The sequence below is a fragment of the Lissotriton vulgaris genome, chromosome 1_1 (assembly GCF_964263255.1).
Source record: "Lissotriton vulgaris chromosome 1_1, aLisVul1.2, whole genome shotgun sequence".
NCBI lineage: Eukaryota > Metazoa > Chordata > Amphibia > Caudata > Salamandridae > Lissotriton > Lissotriton vulgaris.
Window position 1 is genome coordinate 1,989,041,992 of NC_141685.1, and position 21,571 is coordinate 1,989,063,562.

General features: G+C 43.4%; 1 protein-coding gene across 1 annotated transcript in view; it reads right to left on the bottom strand.

Annotated features, from left to right (window-relative positions):
• Positions 1–21,571, bottom strand: part of CD36 (CD36 molecule (CD36 blood group)) — a 553,162-nt gene that overhangs the window by 105,571 nt on the left and 426,020 nt on the right. The window lies entirely within an intron of this gene.

Consider the following 21,571-nt stretch of genomic DNA (forward strand, 5'->3'; position numbering starts at 1 on the left):
TCATAAGAGTATCACTTCAGATCAGGAAACGCTACGGATAATTTAGCCATAGACCTGTATTCTGCCATGGGAATGTGTATATATGCTGTATGATTTGTAATTAACATTGTGTGTAAAATTACTTGCCAATAGTAGGGGACAAAATGTCGGTCCCACTATCAATTGTTCTTATATCCTTATAAGTGACAAATGGTCATTTAAAAAATAACTTTCAATTACTTTTTTAAATGTATAACTATAGTGGTTCATTTTAAATTGTGTATCATGCTTTTTAACTTTGTACTTTTATGATTCATTGTATGAATCGAATAAAGATTTTGAACCGAAACTGTGTATAACTGTATAGGTGAGATTGATTCATTGCATGAATGAGTAGGTGTGAGAGTAAGTCTTTGGATGAGTGGCAGTGAGTGAGTGTATGAGTGCATATGATAGTGCTGTATTGACGAGTGACTGCATGTATGAATTACTACATGGGTGAATGAGTGGATATGTGTGTTTGTAGACCTAGGAATCACTGAGCGGGTATGTACTAACTGCTATTGGTCTGTCTATGGTTTCGATATAGGCAGTCTGTATTTTAGAGTGGGTGTATAAAAGGCTTTATTAGGGTGTGAGGAGGTGTGTCAGATTATCACATGGGTGATGTCATCATTGATGTCACTGACCAAGTCATGAGTGATGTAATATGTGACTCCATCAGCAGTGCATTGCGGGGCGCAAGTTATAGTTAGCTCTACTAACTATAACGGATGAATTTCTCTGGTTTTATATGAGTGAAATGTTCCACTAACTATAACGTCCCTGAAACCTGTGTTTTTTCAGGGAATATATATATATATGCTGTTGTTGGGCTGCAGGAGCAGCGTGAGGTGCCTGACACCTGTGAGGCAAAGGCGGGGTAAGTGGTCACGTGATAGGGAGTGGCCACGGCTTTAATACATCGGAGCCTTGAACCCCTGGTAACAAGAAGGACACAATTGAAACGGGCAATGAGGAAGGACAAACTAAGTCTGAAACGCGTCTGCCTAACGTTTCAGGGACCCTTTTGCTTGCCAGCTATTTTATCATCATTAAAACCAACTTTTTGTATCCCCCCCGGAGCTGGTCACACTCTTTCTTTATTGCGAAGAAGAGACTGGAGGTATATATATATATATATATAAATATATATATATATATATATAACCTACTGGCGGTCGCCAGTAGGTATATATAGTTAGGATTTTTTCTCTATGGGACTTTTGAAAATTCTATGTCTAATAACTTTAGCGTTTGTGGATGGAATCGGCTGAAATTTTCAGGAAAATGGCACATTTTGTTTCTGAGCAGCCCCTGAAGATTTGGGGGGGTTTCGTCAAGGGGGGGCCGAGAAAAAAGGGGGGTCCCAAAACGCATTTTTAACATTGAGTTTTCCATAGGGCGTTTGGCCTCACTTTTAGCTCGAACGGCTGAATGGATTTGCACGAAACTTGGCAAAATTGTAGGGACTGTTAGCCCGATGTGCCTTTGCTGGGTCTCAATATATGTGCTCCAGTGGATTTTGAGAAATTAACGTTTTAAAAAACAGATATATCTGTGACAGCGTCCCGGGTAGAGCTCCGGTTCGCGTACTTGTCGCGTAACGGAGCTTTGCGAAGCGAAGCTGATTGGCTCTCCGGTGTCTGTCAACATTCTAAACAGTCCGGACCGGCCGCCATCTTGTCTCTCGGTAGGATCGAGAGACAAGAGGAGGAGAAAAACGAAGGGGGAATTTAATGAAAGGGGGCAAGGTAGACCTCTCTTGACTCCCGAGGAATGATGTTGGGGTTATTAAAGGGTCAGTTGGGACAAATAAAAAAAAATTGATTTTTTTGCGGTAGAAGCGCTTTCCGGTTCGCGAACCGGGTAGCGAACCGGGACGTGAAACGGGAATTCGCCATTTTGTGTTTCGTTTTAATTAAATTACAAGATGGAGGAAAAACAATGTGAGAAATGGGTAAAAGGGGGTACGGGAGACGTATCCTGACCCCCTATGTTTTCTGAGGGTGGCTGAGGATGCTCATATATGTTGATACTTGTCTTCCAGCGGCTGCGCGTGAGCGTTTTTTTTTGGTTTTTTTTGCTGCGTGACATCTGTTAACGTTCAATTCGAAGGAAATCAGGAAGTGTTGACCGCCATTTTGACACTGCGAGTAAATATATTGTTAAAAATAATTGTTATAAATTAATCCGTATTGATAAACATTGTCTGCACCATCTTGCTTTTTTTCCAATGCCACACTTTTGTCGTGCACGGCAGCCATTTTAGATGCCTTGACCAGACCCACTCTCTGCTCGCCGCCGATCCTCAGCATGGCTCCCCACCCTCGCAAGCATCTCCCCCACGCACTGGTCACCCCCGCTCTCTCTCTCATGCATGGGCCATAAACCTCCCCCCATCTGCGCTGCTCTTCCCTGAGAATCACACCCTGTGCCCGCCCGACACCTCCCTTTCACCCTATTCACTACCGCACCCTCTGACACTCTTCTTCCTCTGTGTCTGATTGTCCAGGCCGGTCCCAGGCTATCACCTAGCCTTGCGGATGTAGTTTATGGCCTCAACTGTAAAGAATCACCCCTTTTCAAAGGAGTTACAGTAGATCAAGGCCCCCACCCCATGAGATCCGTCACACCACACGCGTTCCTACTATCTGATAACGATCCTGTATTGTGATTGGGGAGGGGATTTTCACTGTGAGGGTGTGTGGGACCGAGCCTGAAGCGGAAGATTCCAGGGATGCCTTTTTGTACATCAAAGTCTTCACAATTATGTGTCACATTAAAAATATATAGCACTCCAACAAAGTAGTAGGATTATAACACTTTAATAACTTATAAATATATACAACGCACCAAAAACAGTAAACACGTTAAAAAAAATTTTTTTTAAACAAAGCAACAATGGGCTGCTGTTTTTGGCGTCAGTAGCGGTCTGTTGTGCGAATAGTCTGAAGGCAGCACAACGCGCTGAGATCTGGACGGCACCCAGGTGATGTCCTTTACTTGCCGCACTGGTCTTGGCATCCTACAATGCTGCACCGAAAAACGGCGTGGGGCGCCCCGGGGGGGGGGGGGGGGGGGGGGGGAGGCGGCGTGAATGGGCCTCCCAAGGTGGAGGCTCGTCTGCTGTAGTGGGGCGCCCCTTTACCATTTCAGTTGCCATTCAGCGGTTTTCCTCCCGCTTTTGCTGCACTGTGCCTCATCCGCCATTCAGCTGTTTACCGCCCGCTCTTGCGGCTACAGCGTCTCATCCACCATCCAGTTGAGTTGCGCCCGCTCTTGCGGCTACAGCGTCTCACCCACCATCCAGTTGAATTGCGCCCACTCTTGCGGTGCAGCGATAGGCGGCTGCCACAGGACTCTTAAAATGGCTGCCGGCTCTTCAGATTTGGGCCTGGTCCACTAAAATGGCCCTGGGACACATTTGAACTCAGACATTTGCCTGCTAGGGCTTGGGCCCCATTCTCGAAAGCGTCCCCTCAGCCTTGAAGATTCTACAAAAGTCATCGGGGTCCCCGACTCCCGCAGGCTTCCGGTGGGGAACGGCTGCCATGATTGCTTGCGGAATGGCCACGACGGAGCTACGAGATGGTGGTGCTCTCATGCTGACGCCAGCTTCAGTCTGAAACATCCAGAAACACTGTAGACTATCAATTCGATGACTTCCGGTGGAGCCCCAACGTGACCCGGTAGGGAAGAACTTGCCCTCCCCTTTTTTGACTGATGGTTCTTGTTGCCTGTCCCCTCTGTTGTCATCTAACGGAACCTTTTTGGATTGCCGAGTGACAAAAAAAAAGGTGGGGCTTTCATCGTTTGGGAAAAAAAATGTTTTCAATCCAATGAAAAGTGTTATTTTTAGGTCATATGATCAAGCATTTCATCATTAGGAAACCAAAAGTAAAATGAACCAATGAAAAGTTTTATAAACAAGTCACATGACCTGTTATGCGGTTTTGGGCTATAAAAAGCCTACAAAATCCGTTGGCCTGTGAGGCGGCGTCAGTAGCGGACCGATGTGCGAATAGGCCGAAGGCAGCACAACGCGTCAAGATCCGGATGGCACCGAGGTGGTGTCCAGCAAGTTGTCGCACTGGTGTGGCTATCCTACAATGCTGCGCCGAAAGACGGCGTGGGGTGCCCGGGGGGGGAGGCGGCGCAAACGGCCCTCTCCCGCCTCCCCAGGTGGAGGCACCTCATCTGCAGTTGGGCGCCCCTTACCGTTTCACTCGCCGTTCAGCAGAGTTGCGCCCGCTCTTGCGGCACAGTGCCTCACCCTCCATCCAGCTGAGTTTCGCCCGCTCTTGCGGTACAGCGACTCACCCGCCATCCAGCTGAATTTTGCCCACTCTTGCGGTACAGTGACTCGCCCGCCATCCAGCTGAGTTTCGCCCGCTCTTGCGGTACAGTGACTCACCCGCCATCCAGCTGAATTTCGGCCACTCTTGCGGTACAGTGACTCGAACGCGCCGAGATCCGGATGGCACCGAGGTGGTGTCCAGCAAGTTTCACTGGTGTGGCCATCCTACAATGCTGCGCCGAAAGACGGCGTGGGGTGCCCGGGGGGGGGGAGGTGGCGCAAACGGGCCTCTCTTGCCTCCCCAGGTGGAGGTACCTCATCTGCAGTGGGGCGCCTCTTAGCGTTTTACTCGCCTTCCAGCTGAGTTCCGCCCGCTCTTGCGGCACAGTGCCTCACCCCCCATCCAGCTGAGTTGCGCCCGCTCTTGCGGCTACAGCGTGTCGCCCACCATCCAGCTGAATTGCGCTTACTCTTGCGGTGCAGCGAAAGGCGGCTGCAACAAGACTTTCAAAATGGCGGCCGGCTCTTTGGATTTGGGCCTGGTCCACTAAAATGGCCCTGGGACACCTTGGAACTCGGACGCTTGCCTGCTAGGGCATGGGCCCCATTCACGAAAGCGTCCCCTCTTTTGACTGATTGTTCTTGTTGCCTATCTCTTCTGTTGTCATTTAACTGAACCTTTTTGGACTGCCGAAAGGGGTTCTGGTCCGACCGCTTGTTGGTGGAGACATTTTGACTATATCCTGGACCTGCCCGGCCTCGCCCAAAATAGCGCCGGTATAAATGGGACTCGAAACTCCTTGTTTGTACTGGTTGCCCAACCTTGATATCACGAGATACGTATGCAGTTTTGAAGCACATGGCGGGCGGGGACGAGTACGGATTGAACATTTGGACATCCCTATTGATATTAAGTTCTGATGTGTTATTGATTACTGTACTATTGATAGATCGAATTAACGTCACTCATGGTACTTGCCCGCAAATGTATATCTAGATAATTTTATTGTAACTCGCACTGTAGTACTTTAATTATAAAATGTACGTCCACCGATTCCGCAACTGTTAGACACCTTAGTTCTTGCAACCTAATGGGTCGCCCGTTATGTTCTTCTACAGTGTAAATGTCCCCTCATCATATACGATTCCAGTTTGCTCTGTGGCCGGCCCACGTGGTTATAGGCCCGTATTTGTATACTGACATTTTCACAATAAAGGTTTTTAAAACAAAACATGGTAGTAGTACCTTTTTTGGTAAAGTTTTGAATAATAGCCACTGTTTTCGAATCAGTAAAAGGCAAGTGAAATAAAGCAGCCCGATTACATGATGGTTAAAAGGTATAATACGCAGGAACGCAGTAAAGATAAATGGTCAAGGGCTGTTGTGTTTTCCACTCCTGCAACATAAAGTGATCGATAAGAATCCGATATTCATGCCTATCAGCGACTAAGACAGCAGGCCGAGCCTCTTTTGCTCAACGGCTACCTTATGGGACGAAGAAACGCCCTTTTTCTCGAAATAGGAATATTTTACTTGCAGGACAGTTGTAAATTTACCGGGAAAATACATTAGCCTGGAACATTGTTAGTGATAAACTGTAAATGCATCTGGGTCCTTTGCTTTACAAGTCAGAGTGAGAAAAAAAAAGGTGGGGCTTTCATCATTTGGGAAAAAAAAATGTTCGAAAGCAATGAAAAGTGTTATTTTTAGGTCATATGACCAAGCCTTTCATCATTAGAAAAACAAAAGTAAAATGAACCAATGAAAAGTTTTATTAACAAGTCACATGACCTGTTATGCTTACGTTACGCGCTGCGCGCCGCGCTCTGGATCGTTTCCGGGAAGCTGCGCCTCGTGCACCGGAGCACTTCCGGGTGCGCTAACGCGGCGCGTCATATGACGCATTACGCGACAACGCAGGTCCAGAATATAGTCAAAATGTCTCCACCAACCAGCGGTCGGAACACAACCCCTTTCAGCAGTCCAAAAAGTTCTGTTAAATGCCAAGAGAAGGGACAGGCAACAAGAACTATCAATCAAAGAGGGGAGGGCAAGTTCTTCTCTACCGGGTCACGTTGGGGCTCCACCGGAACTGATCGAATTGGTAGTCTACAGTGTTTCTGGATGTTTCAGACTGAAGCTGGCGTTAGCATGAGAGCACCACCATCTCGTGGCTATGTTGTGGCCATTCCGCGAGCAATCATGCCAGTCGCTCCCCACCGGTAGTCTAGGGGACTCTTTTGGGAATGGGGCCCATGCCCTAGCCATCAAGCGTCCGAGTTCCACGGTTGCCCAGAGCCATCTTTGCAGGCCAGGCCCAAGTCTGTGGAGCCGACCGCAATTTTGTGAGCTCCGTAGCAGCCGCCTGTCGCTGTACCGCAAGATTGGGTGCAATTCCGTTGGATGGCGGGTGAGACGTTGTAATAGCAAGAGCAGGCGCAATTCAGCTGGCCGAGCGAGGCACTGTGTCGCAATAGCGGGCGCAAGTCAGCTGGTCGAGTGAAGCGCTGGGGTGTAGCTGAGAAACCTCCACCTGGGGAGGTGGGGGAGGCTCGCTCGCGCCGCCTCTGCCTTCTACTGCACCCCACGCCGTCTCCTGGCACAGGTATATGTGATGGTCGGACCAGGGCACCGCAGGACGTGTCTTCAGGTCAAACGGATTGTGGGACAAGGTGTGGAGCAGGTGCAATTATCTTGGGGGCCTCCGTCAAGCGGTTCAGGGAGGCACCGCATCACATTGTTTTCCAATGCAGTCAGGTCCACAAACAGCCCCCACTTACTTTGAGAATAGTGAAGCTGCACCAGGTGCAAATAAGCTTCAGACAGTGTTACAAGCGCTGCTCCGAACCCTCAACTATGGCACCCAACATCCAGGACTTATTCCATTTGTGCAAGGCAGTGATATCGAAGCATCTCAGGGACCAAGCAACATATCATATCCAGAGTCCTTCCCACAACCTCTGCCTTCCTTCTTACCTAGTTATTATTCTTTCACTCCCACTCCAGGCTTTTAGTCTGTGGATGGAAAACCATGAACCTACACTCACCTATGAAAATCTTACTATTGATGGTTTATTTTGAGCCCAAAATACAAAGGCTTGTTTGGATCGATGTTGCAGCAGGCTGCCATGTAAATAGTTATTTAATAAAACGTTTTACCCTGTTACTTTGCTGGTGTGTTGTATATATTTATAATATTTGCATAGTGTTTGTCGTTATTTTGGGTGGCGTGGGCGGCGTAGCCAAGCTGTCTTGCAGCCATCAGGGTGTCGAGCTCAGTTCCTCTCACTAGTTTCGTATTTGTCATGAGGGGTTGTTCATAATGTTTCTATTTTAGCGAGGTCAAAAAGAGATCCCATTAGTGGCCTACTTATTTTGCTTGATTCCTTTTATTTTTTAACAATTTTTCACTATCTGCAAAGACTAAACAGAGTATTGCGACTCTGTGCTTGTTTGTAAATAGAGAATGAACCAAAGAGAACCAATTCCAAAACAATAAATGCTAGGATAACAATCAATCAAATGGAGAGGGAAGCAGGCACAACGGATTACAACGGGGGCAAAGGCCTGTGTTACCTACCCTTCACTATCTGCAAAGAGAGAATATTCCTAAAAGAAAAGAGATGGGGGGGGGGGGGCAGCGTTCAGAGCACATCAGCGTGCATAAATACGAAAATGTTTTTACCTATCACGTACTTGACATTTTACAGCTTTTGATATTTGCTATTAAAAAAACATTGAAATTCAATGAAAAAACCATAGGTTATAGACCATATATAGTTAGGAATTAGCATTTACAAAACCTTGAAAATTCACTGAAAAAACCATAGGTTATAGACCATATATAGTTAGGGATTAGCATTTACAAAACCTTAATTTACTCGCACAAAACCATTGAAATTCGCATATATAGTTAGTTGCACTAACTATATATCGCGCACCCGCAATCCACTGCTGATGATGTCACATATTACATCATTCATGACATGGTCAGTGACATCACTGATGACATCACTGATGACATCTAAAAGGACATCACTGATGACATCACTGATGACATCTCAAATGATATCACTGATGACATCACTGATGACATCTCATTTGACATTACTGATCACATCACTGATGATATCATTTATGTGATAATACAATGAACATCTTCAGACTCTAATATAACCTTAGATACATTCAGTATAAACAGACACTCGCAGACTGTCACTTATCCATGGAGTTACTCACACACCTAGTCAGTCATGCAAAGAATCAATCACACCTCCATTTTCTCAACTGTACAGTTATACACACCTTACTTATTCAAACATATACTAACACATATTTATTCTCTTATACAATCCCTAATACATGTTCACAATGATCCTTACAGCCACTCACACATTCACTGGCTCTTATGCACAGTTATTTATACATGTCAACTCTCACATGTACTGTGTTTTACAAATCCATTCACTCACCAATACACTCATGCAGACAGTCAACCGCCCATACAGCTGTTTCCACATGCACTTTTGAACCCATACATATAGTGAATCAACTACTCACACATCTATGCACAGAGTCACACACCTCCTAGCCACCCACACACACACTCAGTCTCCCATACAAATACTTGGGCAACCAATCAATAACCCATATAGTTACTCATATAGCTACAGATCAACAGATGCAGCAGTTTACAGAACAACAGACATAATGATGCACAAATTAAGACAGTTTAGTCACTAACCCATGCACTCAGTGAGAAACATTAAATCACTCACTCATACAGTCTGTCATGCACCTACTAAATCCTTCATCCAGACACTTATACATCCACTCATTCTTCAATATGTAAGACATATTTTAACTTTACAGAAACATACAGTCACTGGGTGTTGTCATCAGTGATGTCATCAGTGATGTCATTTGAGATGTCATCAGTGATGTCATCAGTGATGTCACTGACCATGTCATGAATGATGTAATATGTGACATCATCAGCAGTGGATTGCGGGTGCGCGATATATAGTTAGTGCAACTAACTATATATGCGAATTTCAATGGTTTTGTGCGAGTAAATTAAAGTTTTGTAAATGCTAATCCCTAACTATATATGGTCTATAACCTATGGTTTTTTCAGTGAATTTATATATATATATATATATATATGAACAAGCAGGATCCCAACCGCTTTAGGTAGCGGCAGCAATGGGCGCATACCTCCACTCCACAAGATGAATAACTGTTGTTAGATCAACAAGCCATCACTCCAAGTAAGGTGCCAGCAGTGCAAATTTATTAAAGCAAAGTGTAAGAGCGAGTGCCCTCCCTGACGCGTTTCGCTCCACGAACGGAGCTTGGTCACATGACGCGTCGGGAGTAGGCGGTGAATTAAATGGTCATTAAAAGCCCAAGCGCCTAAAGAAACAGGACGCAAGGGTTTACAATAAAGCAGACAAGCATTAACTGAGCAATACGTCGACCATAGTTAATTGGTTATATACAGTTGAAGTACAAAGATATATATATTACCTACTGGCGGTCGCCAGTAGGTAGTTTTAGTTAGGATCTACTTTCCATAGGAAATCCGCAACATTCTATTGGGAATAACTTTGGCGCCGGTGGACGAATCTTCGTGAATTTCACTAAGTTCGTGGCCTGCTCTGCTCCGCTCCTTTCCTGAAAATGTGGGGGGGATTCGTCAAGCGGGGGCCGAGATAAAAGGGGGGTCCCAAAACGTGTTTTCCCCATGTTAATTTCCATAGGGCGGTCAAACTCACTTTTAGCCCGAACGGCTGAATGGATTTCCACCAAACTTGGCAAAATTGTAGGGACTGGTAGCCCGATGTGCCTTTGCTATGTCTCAAGATATGTGCTCCAGTGGATTTTGAGTAATTTAGGTTAAAAAATATATATATATCTATGGCAGCGCCCCGGTACGCGCACCGGGGATCGCTATGGGCGCGCCACGCGCACGAAAAGCTGATTGGCTCTCGGGTGTCTGTAAACATTCGAATCAGTCCGGACCGGCCGCCATCTTGTGTCTCGGTAGGAAAGAGAGACAAGAGGTGGAAAAAAAAGGGGGAAATGACCATAAGGGGGGAGGGATTGACCCTCCCTGACCCCTAGGTTTGATGTGGGGGCCATAAAAGGGCCCAGCAGGGCAAAAAAACCTTTTTTTTTTATTTGCGCGGGGGGAGCGCCCGGTACGCGCACCGGGGAGCGGACCGTGGAGCGGACCATGGGGAAAAAAGAATGACAGAGTTTTAAAAAAATGTAGCCTTTTTTTATAAATTGGAGATATTTCTAAAAAGAACTGTTTTTTTCTTCTTTTTGTTGTTTTATATTTTTTTTATTGGTTTTTGAACATTGTTAACTTTTTGGGGGTTTTCTGAACAGTTTTATATTTTTTTTGTATTTTTCATAAGGGAGAAACGAAAAAACAGGGAATTGAAAATGGCTCAACTGGAGCAAAAAAAAAAAGAAAAGAAATAATTAGGGTTTATTGGGGCATTTGTGGTTGTCCCCAGCAAGGACGATGAGCTTTATGCTCTGTTCTCCGTAGGAGATGGTCTTCCCACAATGTTTACAGGTTATTCGGAAATCCGCAAACTGTGGCTGAATGCAAGGGATCGTCTCTCTTGCCTCTTGTCCCGACGCAGTGTGTTGCTTTCTTTTGGAGGTGGTGCTTGTAGTTTGGGGAGGGTTTCTGGCCAGTTCCCTCATCTCTGCAGCAGAATAGTTGATTGGATGCCTGCGCTGCATGTGTCTAATCATTGTGTTGTTTCCAAATGAATATTTTTTACTAGGATTCCCCCTAGAAAGTTCCATGCCACAGATTAGACAAGTCACCTTGGCTGCATTTCCTTTTTTCTTCCCCTCTGGGATCCAAAAAAACTCCCATTTAATGTGTGGTCTTGGCTGGTATGGGGTATTGTGTTCTTCAAGCCATCTTCTCCTCCCCTCCTCCTCCTCCTCTTCCTCCTCTTGTTGACCTCCAATGTAATCTTGTGGTGGTCCTCTGGGTGGTTGTGGTGGTGGTGGTGGTGCAGATGCACCAGCTGCTGCTGCTACTGAAGCCATTATATAGATCAAAAAGGTACAGAGAGGTACAAACAGGTCTTCCTCAGTCAAAGGACAAAGTCAGAATAAGGAAAAAAGGTGGGGTCTTTCATCATTTGGAAAAAAAAAAGGCCTGAACCAATGAGAAGTGTTATTTTCAGGTCACAAGACCAGGGATTTTATCATTATGAAACCAAAACTGTTCTGCACCAATAAAAAGTGTTATTTTCAGGTCACATGTCCGATGCGCTTACGCGACGCGCTCCCGGGCGTGCGCCCCGGGTCACGTCGCGTAAGCGCGTCGGATGTTTACGTTGCGCGATCGTATTCGCTCGAGTGCTTCCGGGTGCGCTTACGCCGTGCGTATCACGCGGACGCGGCTACGCGATACGTCACGATCATGTTTTCGTTCGCGACATTGGCGCTAACGGGGCGCTTCCCGATTCGCGCACCGGGACGCTTCCCGGTTCGCGCACCGGGGCGCTTCAAACGACTATGCTCTCCGGGGCGCTCACCGGGGCGCCCCCCGGGGACGCTCCAGGGTCACAAAAAAAAATTTGTTTCAAATACAAATAAAATATAGGATTCATTCATTTTCAAAAATATTACATTTCATAGCCATAGACATTTGCTATTAACCAAATTTTGAAATTCAAAGAAAAAAACATAGGTTTGGGGCTTTATATATAGTTAGGAATTAGCATTTAAAAAACCTATGAAATTCACAGAAAAAACCATAGGTTTCACACCAGTTATAGTTAGGAATTAGCATTTAAAAAACCTATTAAATTCACTGAAAAAACTATAGGTTTCACACCAGTTATAGTTAGCTGGAAATTTTACTGTGTTTTAAGGGTTAAATTACACTGAAAGGAGGTCTGTCACTCTGTCACAAGGATGGTGTTATCAGTGATGTCATGAGTGATGTCACTGACCATGTCATGAGTGATGTAATATGTGACGTCATCGGCAGTGCATTACACGCGCAGGTTATAGTGAGTCCAACTAACTATAACGTGGAATTTCAATGGTTTTATATCAGTAAAATTTCCAGCTAACTATAACTGGTGTGAAACCTATCGTTTTTTCAGTGAATATATATATATATATATTTATGCCAAGAACCCACGGGAAGTGGGTTCTTGGCATAAATAAAAACCGGAAATACTAAAGCAGGCTGTTACGTGTGGTGTTTTGCGCCCAGGAAGAAGGGGTTACGGCCTTGAAACGCGTTGGCAGATAAGATGGAAGGCGGAGTTGGGAAGAAGGCTGCGCGACACTGCTGTGGGCAGAGTACTGTTTGTGTGCTCTCTCAAATGCTACAGGGCATCTTTGTATTGAACATATATATGTATATATATATATATGTATTACCTACTGGCGGTCGCCAGTAGGTAGTTATAGTTAGGATTATTTTCTATAGGCAATACGCAACATTCTATTGGTAATAACTTTGGCGTCGATTGAGGGATCTGCCTGTAATTTTCCTAAAATCTTCCTCGCTGCGCTCCGCTCCTTCCCTGAAAGATTAGGGGGGGATTCGTCAAGCGGGGGCTGAGATAAAAGTGGGGTCCCAAAACGTGTTTTCCCCATGTTAATTTCCATAGGGCGGTTGGACTCACTTTTAGCCCGAACGGCTGAATGGATTTCCCCCAACTTGGCAAAATTGTAGGGACTGGTAGCCCGATGTGCCTTAGCTATGTCTCAAGATATGTGCTCCAGTGGATTTTGAGTGATTTAGGTTAAAAAAATATATATATCTATAAGCGCGCCCCGGTACGCGCACCGGGACGCGCTCCAGCGCGCTACGCAGGTTTGCGAGAGGAAAGCTGATTGGCTCTCGGGTGTCTGTCAACATTCCAAACAGTCCGGAGTGGCCACCATCTTGTGTCTCGGTAGGATTGAGACACAAGAGGTGGCAAAAACAAAGGGGGAAATGACCAAAAGGGGGCAGGGTAGACCCCCCTGACCCCCTAGATTTGATGTGGAGGCCATAAAAGGGCCCGCGGGGCAAAAAAAAAAATATTTTTTTTGATTTGCGGGGGGGAGCGCCCGGTACGCACACCGCGGAGCGTACGGGGGAGCGTACCATGGGAAAAAAAAAATGACAGAGTTTTTTAAAAATGTAGCATTTTTTTATAAATTGGATGTAGTTCTAAAAAGAACTGTTTTTTTATTCTTTTTGTTGTTTTATATTTTTTTTATTGTTTTTTGGAACATTTTTTACTTTTTTTGGCTTTTATGAACAACTTTATATTTTTTTTGTAATTTTTATGGGGACAAACAAAAAACAGGGAATTGTAAACGGCTCAACTGGAGCAAAAAAAAACAGGAAATAATTAACCTTTCTTTTTACAGTTGTGGTTGTCTCCAGCACGGTTGATGAGTTTAATACTTTGCTCTCCATAGCAAATTGTAGTCCCGCAAAATTTACAAACTATTTTAAAATCTCCAAACTGGGGTTGGATGTTTGGGACAATCTCCCTTGTCTCTGGACCCGATGGAGTGGGTTGTTTACTTTGGGAGGTGCTGGGAGAAGATTGGGGAGGGTTTCTGGTCAGTTCTCTGACCTCTGCCGCAGCATAGTTGTTTGGGTGCCAGCGTTGCATGTGGCGAATCATAGTGTTGTTGCCAAAAGAATACTTTTTGGCAGGGTTCCCGCTGGAAATTACAGTGCCACAGATCAGACAAGTAACCTTTGGCGCATTAACTTTCTTGAGGCCCCTTGGGATTTTAAAAAACTCCCAGACAATGTGCTCCTTTAGCTTATAGGGGGTAGTATCTTCAGGCAGGAACCGCCTCTCTTCCTCCACCTCCTCCTCCTCCTCTTCTTCTTCTCCACCACTGTTGTGTTGTGGTGGTCCTTGTGGTGGTGGTTGAGATGATCCTGCTGCTGCTGCTACTGTAGCCATTTCTCAGTACAAATAGGTACAAAAAGGTCTGCAAACAGGTCTTCCTCAGCCAAAGTACAAAGTGAGAATGAGGAAAAAAGGTGGGGGCTTTCATCAATTGGAAAACAAAACTGTCCTGAACCAATGAAAAGTGTTATTTTCAGGTCACATGACCCGACACGCTTACGCTACGCGTCCCGGGTCGCTTACGTATCGCGATCGTATGCGCTCGGGTGCTTACGCCGTGCGTATCACGCGGACGCGGCTATGCGATACGTCACAATGATGTTTTCGTTCGCGGCAATAGCGCAAACGGGACACTTACCGGTATGCGCACCGGGGCGTGACGCAAGACTGCGCTTTCCGGTGCGCACACCGGTACGCGCACCAGGAGCGCTCCAGGGCAAAAAAAATAAAAAAGAAATATATACATATAAAAAATAGTATTACATAAATATACAATATAGGATTCATTATAAACAATATTATATTTGATATCAATAGAAATTTGCTATTAAAAAACCTTTGAAATTCACTGAAAAAAACATAGGTTTGAGGCCCTATATATAGTTAGGAATTAGCATTTAAAAAAACCTATGAAATTCACTGAAAAAACCATGGGGCATATTACTAAGCAATATCGATAATTATCGCTATTGCTTGGTTAGAGACAAAAATTTACCGCTGAGCTGCGGCGATTTTGTACCGCAAATAAACCTTGGTATTACCAAGGTTTATCGCAAATGCGATAAAAATCGCCACAATGCATGAATATCGCTGAAAAGTCAGCGATATTCATGCATTACCGAGCTAATGCTCTTAGCCATGTTATCCACCTCCCATTGGATAACATGGCTAAGACATGTTCAGGGCAGGTGTTAGGTTTTGGAGATATTCACGCTTAGCGCGAATATCTCCAAAAGTTGCTAATAGGAGATAGCAATGTTAGCGACTGTTTTCAGTCGCTAACATCTTGGCACGCTCACTTTGCATGTCATTAGTGATAAATATCACTGACATGCAAAGTGGGGCCCAAGATGGTCGCTATCTCCTACTAGCTGTCGCTAACTGGTGTTAGCGACAGCTAGGTAATAGGGAGATAATTTTATCTCCGCTTTCTTGGCTTTTAAAGCCAAAAAAGCAGAGATAAACCCCCTTGATAATATGCCCCCATAGGTTTCACACCAGTTATAGTTAGGAATTAGCATTTAAAAAACCTATTAAATTCACTGAAAAAACTATAGGTTTGACACCAGTTATAGTTAGCTGGAAATTTTACTGACATAAAACCATTGAAATTCCCACGTTATAGTTAGTTGGACTCACTATAACTTATGCGCCTGCAATGCACTGCTGATGACATCACATATTACATCACTCATGACATGGTCAGTGATATCACTCATGATATGGTCAGTGACATCACTCATGACATCACTGATAACACCATCCTTGTGACAGAGTGACAGACCTCCTTTCAGTGTAATGTAACCCTTGAAACACATATTCAAAAATAGAAACTAACATTTTCAAAACAATGGAGATACCCCATACCAGTTACTACAACCAATTCAGTAATTCCACCATCTATATACACATCCACTCATTCACCAACAGTTCTATATAGTCACTCATATATATATTCACTCATCATATGTAGTGATACACCTATACATCCTGTTACACACCGACAGTCATCCAAAAGTTACTCATACACATACTCACACATGCAAATAAACTAATGAACATCCATTTATTTGCATATACAGCTATACACACACTACCACCTTACTTCTAAGGAAACTTACACATACTTACTCTCTTAAACACTCACTTATAGAAACACATACGTATTTAAACAAGAACTCTTTCAATCTCTCAGTCTCACATATACTCACTTGCATACATCAATACTCACATATACTAGATTAAAACATATGTAGTTACTGATAAAGACACTAGTGAGACAGTCATTCACTCACTAACACACACATATACACACTCATCCACCCATACAGTCCTGCACATATGCTGTCTTCTAAACACATGCAAACAGTGAGTCAGTCATTGATGCATCTATGTGCTAAGTAACACCCCCACCAAACCATACAGACACTCATACTGATACTAAAAAAAAACATCTGATAACCCATATACACACACACTGATACAAACATTTAAATATTTAAACAATACTCGCTAATATATGTATTCACTAAGATACACTTCATAAGCCAATTAACCAATCAACTTAAAAAAAATCCATTTAGACATTTATTTAAACATTTATTCTTCCATCAACCTTTACATATACATATATAAAACAATTATTTTTCAGAAAGACACACATTCACTGGATGGTGTCATCAGTGATGTCATGAGTGATGTCACTGACCATGTCATGAGTGATGTAATATGTGACGTCATCAGCAGTGCATTGCAGGCGCGCAAATTATAGTGAGTCCAACTAACTATAACGTGGGAATTTCAATAGTTTTATGTCAGTAAAATTTCCAGCTAACTGTAACTGGTGTCAAACCTATGGTTTTTTCAGTGAATTTAATAGGTTTTTTAAATGCTAATTCCTAACTATAACTGGTGTGAAACCTATGTTTTTTTCAGTGAATATATATATATATATATATATATATATATATATATATATATATATATATATATATATATATATATATATATATATATATATATATATATATATATATATATAATTTATTTAACAAATGCTGAAAGTATACTTAACTATGCGTTCATATTAAAATGTATTTTTTAAGTCGGGGTCTGTGGGGGGTGGTTTCCCGTTATATGTGTTCTATGGGCAAAGTTCTATAGGTTCATTGAGTTCTGTTGTGTTTTTGATGAAATCACAATATGTCGCCTATCAGGCCTGGATGTACTCAAATCTCCAATAAAATTTGTTTAGAAATAAAACATCTTTTACAAAAAAGGAAATTTGTTTAAAAAAATAAAGTTGAACATTATTTCAAATTGATTGATATTTTTATAGCAGCTGTGACATAAAAATAAAAAGTAATGACATTATAAGGTTAAGATGCTACCTTTACCTAGTGCTCCAGTTCATCATAATAACCCCCAGAATTCATTCTTCGCAATGTGACACACACTTTCAAAGTAAGTTTTACACACTAACATCCAACCATCATTTCGATGGCCACACCACCAACACCGCACATCAAGAAACACACCATAAGATGCAACACAGAATCATAAGTGAATGAACCCACTATCTTCAATATACCCATAATCAGTCAGTAATTCAACCAAACAACTACCCTAACATGCCTTGCACAGTACTAAACGCTCCCTATCACACAGGCACAAAGCCATGTCATATCCCCACATCCACCACAATACATCTATACTCCCACTATTACATTGAACACAACTAGCATTCTAAAAACAATTAGTAACAATCATATGCTAATACAACAACCATCATGCACCCACACAGCCACTTTTTAAATATGATCTACAGCATTGCTTCAATAAGTTAGTCGAACCATCTTAAAAATATAATACACATATAAACCACAACGATTAATCTAAAAACATATAATTGTAGGGTTTCTGAGGTAATAATAAGGGCGGGAGTTTAGTTTGTTCCATATGTGGCAAGGCTACTTAAGATGACATGTGAACCTGGCACACAAATCATGTCAAATTGTGTCATGAATATGAATGCACTAAATCTTTAGACCATGTATGTGAAAGGCTTAGGGCCTAGAAAACTAATATTTTGAGTGGTGTTAATATATGAGTGTACACGATTGGCACATAATATGCAGACTGACACTAGTCGCACTAACAAACATAATAGAAATGCAGTGTGGAAAGTTGTGTATAGTGAGCAACGTTGCAAGACTGTTTGCCGAGCAGGCAGTTAATGTGGAATGAAGCATGTTCGACTGGCTTTTTAGGTATGTTTTTAACTGAGGCATTATTCATGCAGTAAAACATATGCAAAAGCTCACCCTTTCCTCTCCATAGAGAATCACTGGGGCGGAAGTTATAAAATAAAACCTGAGAATTTGACCAGAACAGGCAAAAAAGTGAGCTACTTGGGGAGAATGCCAGATAGCCTATATCTGACTGCAGGTCTGAGAAATTTTTAGAGGTATGAGTGCATAGTACATGGCTTGGCGTAAAGAAGTGAGGGAAGGTACTAATCATTCACTTAAGACCCAAATTAGGAGGCTGATAATATGGATAAAAGGGGTAACCTGAGCTTCCTTAAACTATTTATAACAGATATTAGGGAGGCACCATACAAGATGTTTTGGGGTTTTCATTTATTCATCTTGTTTTATAAAACAGACACTGAGAGTACAATAATAATTTTTATAATTCTGATACACAAGTTCTGTTTCCTGATCATACATATTAAAACAACCAATTATTATTGTCAGAACCATGTTCAATGGGATATGGGGCACACAGGGGCTACTGGGCCCACCTATGGTGGTTGAGCCTTTTACTCCTGATGTCCCTGGCCCGACCTATTAAGTATCCCACTCAACTGGGCCAGGTACACCTTCTGCGCTTGACTCTCAGTTGTAGCTTTGGCCAAACCTTAAGAGCTCCCACAGGGGGATGTAGATACAGGTGAGTGAACACGACTCAAAATGCAAACAGTATAAAACAAGAAACCAATGTCCAGCCAAACACTTGCTATTATATGAAAATTTAATATTTTATTTCTAACTCTACACATACAAAGAGATGCAACATTCATATGCAACACAATTCCTGCTGAGGTCGGAGATTTAGTAGCCATCAGGCGAGAACCTGTCCCACCCTCCTTCCTTGTAACATGTTTAGGGTTATTCCCCATTCATTGGTGGCCGCATCAGGGAATGCAAACTATTAGGCAGTACTCAAGGATTCCTTTTTGTCTCTCCAAGATTTCAGTCAAAAGTGTCTATGGTTCAGCAGAACTTTCAGTAGTGAATCCCCTGGGTCCCCAAAGGCTTTACTTATTCACTCCTGAAACGTTGTTGTGGCTAGTCTCGCCCATCACAGCCTCACCTCAGTCCCGAAGTCTTTGATGATTTGGTCCTAGCAACGCCCCTTGGCAAACAAAGTGGCTGTGGTAACTTCCTGATGCAATATAGACTCCTCAGATACAATCGCCAACACCATGGCGGACCCTCCTACAATAAGGGGTCACCACTCAGGTGTTCACAAGTCCTGGCACTCTGGTCACTTAACTTCTTCACTGGTGGCCGCCTCTAGCATACAGAGTCAATGCAATTAGGCCGTGTGGGCTTTGCACCCTCCACACAGCAATCAATTCTTGGCACAGTCTACAGCGTCCCTCTCCTGGTATATGAATGTCACCAAAAACAGTCTTGCACACGAGTGATGGCCAGATCCTCGATCAGCTGTAGCCTCACATCTTGCACAGGGAGTCCTCACTGTAGTGCTCCTCTCCACTGGACCTCACCCTCTCCAGCGCTCTCGTACTCATCACAGGGAATAGTGGTCTTGGCAAGCAGGCAGTGACCATTCACATCTGGACATCAGCCACAATGAAATGTGTATCAAAATGTTAATCCCAGATCCCCCAATCCTACTCTTTATGATTCTCTTATCAGCTTCATCTCCCTTCCTGAGATGTGTCCAGACTTCCTCCTTGTGATCTATAACTGAATCAAAAAGCAGTCTTTGGAAATGTAAATTGAATATTCCTTTTCCCTTCAGTGTGTCCCCACCCAGCGCACAGGAATGCAGCAATACAGAAATCTGTCTGGGGGCTTCTTCTCCTCCCAAGGCCATTAGAAGGGAGCCTCGGTTGCCCAAAATGGAACCCAGGATCCACCATGCACTGCACCATTGCAGAAACACACACTCGGTGTAGGTTCACAACACACTTTGGGTCCAGCACTGCTACCTTTATGAATTGGACCAAGGCATACACACATCCAATCGGCATACACATGTAATCTGTAATCTGTAATCTGTGTTCAGAATTGAAGCTTTTGTATCTTTAACTAGGGAGTGCTATCCTAAACAAACAATCTGTCAGCACACATCTCTTATATAATGTAATCCTTTCAGGCAAACATACAACCAGTATATGTACTAACCACACATTTATTGCACCGTACTGAACCACCCTTGTACTGTACCCTTCCCAGGCATACATATAACCAATGCAGTCACTACTCCTGCACGATTCAGCACTCCATATCTACCTGATTCAGGCCAATGATGAGTTAAGCCCAAACCAGTTGAACTTTTATAAGGTGAGTGAGCCTGTATGCCTCACTTCAGTGAAACAGGGTAAAAAGATCCTGTTCACTACTACTGATCACTACATGGTATGCTGCCACCAACGTGCTTGTGCTTCTTAACTCCTGGAGAAGGTGGAAACTTCCACCACTATCAGGGTAGCACTTTGGGTGCCCCTGCCGGTTCAACAAGACTGCAATCCATGAGACAGACTTATGTCATGGTGCACCCGCATGATCCCAGTTCGCTTATGACAAAAAAATCTGCAATAAGGATTCATACAACAATACAGATGCGCACTCAGGGCAGGTGTACATGTCTCTTACCATGCAAAGGAAATTTTGTCCCAACACTTATAAACACAAACTACTGTGTGTGTCTACTACTTTCAGGTATCATGGGTAAGTGTCCACACAGCTACAAATACACCTGCAGATGAGAACTATTTTGTGAGGGTTCTCTAAACCGTAGAACTATAAATCTATATGAGCCTATTTTATTTTAGAGAAGAGTAAGAGACACTTGTCTGTCTTCCATTTCTCTGAAGGGAATGCAATAAAGAAGTTTCCCTTGGGACTAAGGAAATCGTTCTGATTGTGCCCTTGAATTTGGGTGGTTGACTTCACAACAGTTGACTTAGTGTGATGGGCTGGGAAATTATGTGAAGGTAGCTCCTTACCCTCAGAGTTTCTTTACTTCTTATTTTCCTATGGTGAAGCTACTGTCAACATATCAGTCTTAACATTCATGCAATTTATTAGACAGGGCGATAGGTAGATTAAGATACAGACATACAGAGAGACAGATCATAGATAGATAGATAGATAGATAGATAGATAGATAGATAGATAGATAGATAGATAGATAGATAGATAGATACATAGATAGATAGATAGATAGATAGAGATGGATTAGTGGAGTAATGTGTTCACTGTAGGGGCCTGTGTTCAACCTCATTGTCACAGGTTCAAATTGCGGACAGTCTGAGCTCGATAAAATGAGTATCATTGAGTTGGGTAATAATAAACCTCA